We start from the raw sequence: 5413 nt of genomic DNA, 5'->3' as shown, positions 1-5413 counted from the left end.
TATGTTTTATCAAATTGAACATGTAAGCCATTATTTTATACAATTTTTGCAGACATTTGTAACTGTTCGTAACAAAGTTAGTGGATTCAGTTTACTCAGCGACATTCGCAACTATTCTTGTAAGATTGTAACTTGGAACCGACTGAGTTTTCCACTTAATTACAAATAATTTATGTTGATGTTGCTAAACCACAACGAAGGTATGAGCTATTATTATTCTTGAAGAAAATAATAGAAATTCTTTGTCTCACATCGTTAGGTAACTAATTTAAAAACTCAACTGTTAGAACATACGTATGCATTCATCCATTGCTCTAATTCCCAGTTTGATAAAAGATTAGTAAAGGAATTCTAAATTGCTAACAAAAAGTGTTGTACAACGATTTGCCCCCTGTGAGGTTTGAACTCACGACCGCTGGTTTACGAGACCAGCGCTCTACCACTGAGCTAAAGAGGCATGCGTATTATCAAAGTTGGGAGACCACACACTGATGCACTGGAAGCTTTCAGCGTAAAAAGAATAAATTTAGTTTACCAGGCAATTCTTTCAATTGCAATAAGATGAATTTCAGCTATTAGTGCAACCCCGGTACTGCACATAGTCACAAATTTTAGTCGAATAATTTCGCTGAATTCAACGAACCTATGCAATTAATACCAGCAAGCTAGTTATTTTAGGTAACATTTAACCTTTCTCTGCTTATCTTTTTTTACTCAATTGGCTAGTTAATAAATGGTTGTCTTTTTCGTTCACGAGGTACGACTCATGATTTATTCAGTCATTTATAAAAGCGTCAGAAAGAACACGTCATGTGAAGAAAACAAGCAATCGTTGCCGCGAAGATGGGAAAATTAACAGAAGGCGTAAATTGCTTATCGATTCAATATATGTACCTACCTAGTTGAAACACTCGTCTGTTTTTAGTCTGTATCGTCATAAAACAAACGCCATATGCAAAATAATCTATCGAAATGAAATGTGGTATCAAATCTGGGTGTTATATTCATATGTTTTGCATTTAAGCAATGACGCAAATTCACCCGGTTATTTTATGTATGGAAACTGGAACAAATTTGTGGCATTCATTGTGGCGTAATTTTAATCTTTACGAGGGGTACGAATTGCCAAAACAGATTCTATAATGTGATGGTTACAAAGCCGTGTAAATTACCGATGGTTGAATGAATAGGTGAGCATGTGGGAAGTGAGAAGATCAGCTATGATAAACAACTTTCGTTTCAGATAAATTGACATATTTTGGATGTTAGACTGTAAAAATGCAACAGCATGCCATGAAGTTACATTGAAAGTCTTTAAAAATCCTCATAAAACATAATATAATTTAAAATTAAAATTATACACATACTTCAAAATCTAACATAAATGAGAAAAAATGTATTTGCGACACTACAAAAAAATCACATAGCTTAGCTTCCCTGGAGAGCAATTAGAAACATTTTGGAATAGTTTATTCCTGTGCTTGCATTGTCAAAGTTTCTTCATTCTGGCTTTGGCTGCAGCTCATGAGACCTAACTCGTGCTTCACGGCCTGCCTTACTCGTCCCAGGAGGAACATGATATCTCATTTGACAGAGCCCATGCGGCGATCGTCTGACGAGACGAGAGGTTGTTATTTTAATCCAGAATTTGCCTGCCTACAATTATATGCTATATGATATCTCAATTTTACTTACCTCTTGAAATTCAGTCAGATCTGGAACTGGCATTCTTCGTACTTCAAAATGTTATTCATTGCTAAATTAAATAGACGGAAACGTGAGAGGGACAAAATCTAATTGACGAGGGTTGTTTTGCCAACCACACTCAGAGGGGAAGCACGTGTGCTGGGGACGTGCTGGTTGCGGGTAATCCATAAATATCTGACACATGAGAGTCCTTCGTGAGGCACGAGGAGTGTTGATACTAGCTTGTTTGACAAACGTGACGATATCAGTAATGGTTTTAGGTTCCGTCACCTAGTTACCAGATTACTGTGCTGGCTGTATGTGAATAGCGAAGAAAACGCTAGCAGAAATTATCGTTACTAAGCCATTTGATGGCGAAAGAGGAAAAAACTCGAATCGACCTTTTACAACTTAGATGAAAATTTACATACGTGACCTGTATCACGAAAAGTATCATTTCACATGGTTCTCGTAATGCTTAAAATAATAATGTAGACTATCGACTGGCAAAGCTTAATTCGTTTGGAAATGTAAACAAATGGAATTTATAAAAAAATTTAGCTTTGGCTGATTTTCTGGTTTCTGCATTTATACCCGTAGCTTGGCTAGGAAAAAGATAAAAAATGAGGAAAGGTACTGGCTACGACTGTATGAGCTCATAAATAACGCTTTAGCAAAAGTGTCAAAACTTTTACTGAAAAACTTTCAATAATTAATCTTCACACGTACGTCATACGCATAATTAGGGTAGATGCTCCATTAGTCGCGCAACTAAGCACAATGTAACTTCTTTTTTCTTGTTTATTGAGATAAAGGGGTATTAGGGGCATAATGAGCACCATAACTTGTTGGCTGATTAAAGCATCCAAAATGATTGAATTTTTAAAGTGTTGTCATTGCAAAACATACATTCACTATCAATAATTAAAGGCGAAACTGTTAACAAATTGAAAAATATTTGACATGATGACGAAAATTGCAATTTAAATTTATGCTTCAAAAACTAAAAATCGGTCAGTGTGTGGGGCGCAATGAGCCACCCTTATAAACACATGCTTGGAGGGTGTATATAAGTACTACAACTATACACACACTCACACACATACATATACACATATATACACACATATATACACACATATATACACACATAGATACACATATGCCCGGCCACTCAGCTACCACCAACTGGCTGGAGTTCACATCTACTTGCATTACACACCTTGAAAACAAAGCCCAGGTTGATGTCATATACACCGATCTGAAAGCTGCTTTCGATCGAATTGATCATGTATTCCTGCTGTGTAAATTAAAACGCCTGGCAGTATCTGATGATATGACCCGTTGGCTACAATCTTATCTGGTCGGTAGAACACTTCGTGTACGATTCGATACGCATAGGGGAATGTCGTCGTGGTTGGGCCGTCTGTTGGTCCATGAATTCCATTTTAAAAGAAGCTTTGGAAATTTAACAAAGGTCTAAATACAAAGATCTAAATACGAACTATTAATAAGACCTTAGTTAAATTTCCAAAGTTTCTTTTGAAATGAGATGTGTGGACCAAAAGATGGCCCAACCGCGACGGAATTTCCCTACATCAGAACCATTCGTCAATGCATCCGATGTGCCGCAGGGTAGCAACTTAGGCCCGCTACTATTTATTCTCTATATCAATGACATTGTACTCATGCTTGACTCAGGTTGCAAGTTAGCAGATGCGGATGATTTGAAGATGTTTTATGAAGTTCGTTCACCTGATGATTGCAGGCACCTACAAGAACTTGTGAATAAATTCGTTAACTGGTGCAGACGAAATCGACTTACAATTAGCATTCCAAAATGTGTCGTCATGACGTACAACCGCAATCGTTTCCCTATTATATTCGATTATAGAATCGATGGTGTTGTGCTACAAAGGGCAGACCAAGTGAGCGATCTAGGCGTGATTTTGGATCAAAAATTGTCATTCGATCAGCATCGATCTGCTATAGTTGCCAAAGCGAATCGACAACTAGGGTTTATATCTAAGCTCTCTAGAGACTTTACGGAGCCTTACTGCCTTAAATCGCTGTATTGTGCACTAGTTCGACCAATCCTCAAAAATGCTTTATTGGTGTGGTATCCCACTCATCTATCTTGGACTCTACGGCTAGAACGTGCAAAAAAACGGTTTATTCGTCTCCCTCTCAGGAACCTGCCATGAAACGACCCCGTAAATCTGCCGCCGTATGGCGATCGCCTTCGGTTGTTGAACTTGGATACGCTTGAAACACGACACAAGATTCAACAAGCAACTTTCGTAGCAAAATTGCTCAATGGAGAATTCGTTACCCCATGGCTGCTATCGAGGTCAACGGCGATACTACAGCACAACTTTCATCGCAACTCCTATGGGCTAAATGAGCCGATCACATCCATGATCCGCACTTTCAGCATGGCCGAAGAATTGTTCGAGTTCGGTGAACCAGCACGCATTTTTTAACAATAGACTAAAGAGATGTTCAGGGGTCAGTCCCGGCGTAGTGGTTAGCATTCACGCCTCTCACGCCGAGGACCCGGGTTCAAATCCCAGCCCCGCAGAAGTCACGAATGACCCAAAACTGGTTAAAGTGACTATAATCTAAATAAAAAATAAAAAATAAAAAGATGTTCTGTTTTTAGTTTTAATTCTGCTTAATTAAGTTCATTAAAGCCACTAGCTGGATGGAAAATGATAAATAAATAAATAAATAAATATACACATACACACTATAGATACACAAACATAAAACGTGCCAAAACGTCGAAAAAGCTATTGACTGCCGCCGGAGAGTAGCGTCAGTCTTTTCCTGGATCCGATTGGGGATTATCTTACAGAGTACTTAGAAAGTTATACAGAGCAACGTGATGCCACGCCAGTTACCGCATTCAGTAAGGTCTTCTTTATCATGAACTTTGATCAATATGCCCTGCATCCAGTCCACCGGAAAAGTTGCGGTTTCCCATATATTGCTGAAAAGCTAATGCTGATGATGATCTGGGCTGACAAAGATGGCTCAGATTTGAGCATCTCGGCTGAAATACAGTCTATCCCTGGGGCTCTATTGGCTTTCATACTTTTGATGGCTGGTTCTACTTCATCCAGCGATGGCACCTCCGAATTGACATGATTAATTCAACGAACTGTAGGCGGCACACGCTGCTAGTTTTGTTGGTCTCTGACATTTGAAACTCGAAAGAGTTGTTCACAATGTTCAGTCCATCGCTTAAGCTGTTCTGTACGGTCAGTCAGTAGCTGACCAGCTCTGTCCTTTAGCGGCATATTTGTATTCATCCTCGCATCCTGGATATCACCGTTGGCAGCGGGGGTTTCCTCTTGTTTGGCTAGGGAGTTAGTGCAGGCTCTCTTGCCCCGCCTACAAGCTCGTTTAACAGCCCACTGCAGTTCGGCGTATCGTTGACGGGCAGCTGTCTTAGCCGATCTGGTAAGCGCTCACTCAATGCCGGCTTTCGCCTCTCTCCGCTCGTCGATCTTCCTCCAAGTTTCATCCGCAATCCAGTGCCTCCGTCCTTTGCGCGCTTTGCCGAGGGTTTCATCACTGGTCGTGATGAAGCCGTTCTTGATGCCGGTCCATTACTCTTCGACGGTTCCACCAGGTGGCAACTCCGAGGCTCGGGATCCAAGTTGTTCGACAAATCGGCGGACGTCATAACGGCACCCAACTTTCTCCTCCCGTCGTTAGACAC

At 40.1% G+C, this 5413-nt stretch overlaps 1 non-coding gene across 1 annotated transcript; it reads right to left on the bottom strand.

Annotated features, from left to right (window-relative positions):
• Positions 1–385: 385 nt before the first annotated feature.
• On the bottom strand, positions 386–457 carry Trnat-cgu (transfer RNA threonine (anticodon CGU)). The gene has a single exon. It is a non-coding gene; the product is annotated as a tRNA-Thr (tRNA).
• Positions 458–5413: the final 4956 nt, after the last annotated feature.

Source organism: Sabethes cyaneus, chromosome 1, assembly GCF_943734655.1.
Source record: "Sabethes cyaneus chromosome 1, idSabCyanKW18_F2, whole genome shotgun sequence".
In the NCBI taxonomy this organism is placed as follows: Eukaryota; Metazoa; Arthropoda; class Insecta; order Diptera; family Culicidae; genus Sabethes; species Sabethes cyaneus.
Note: the sequence above shows the minus strand (reverse complement) of the source record. Positions and strands in the feature narration are given on the sequence as shown.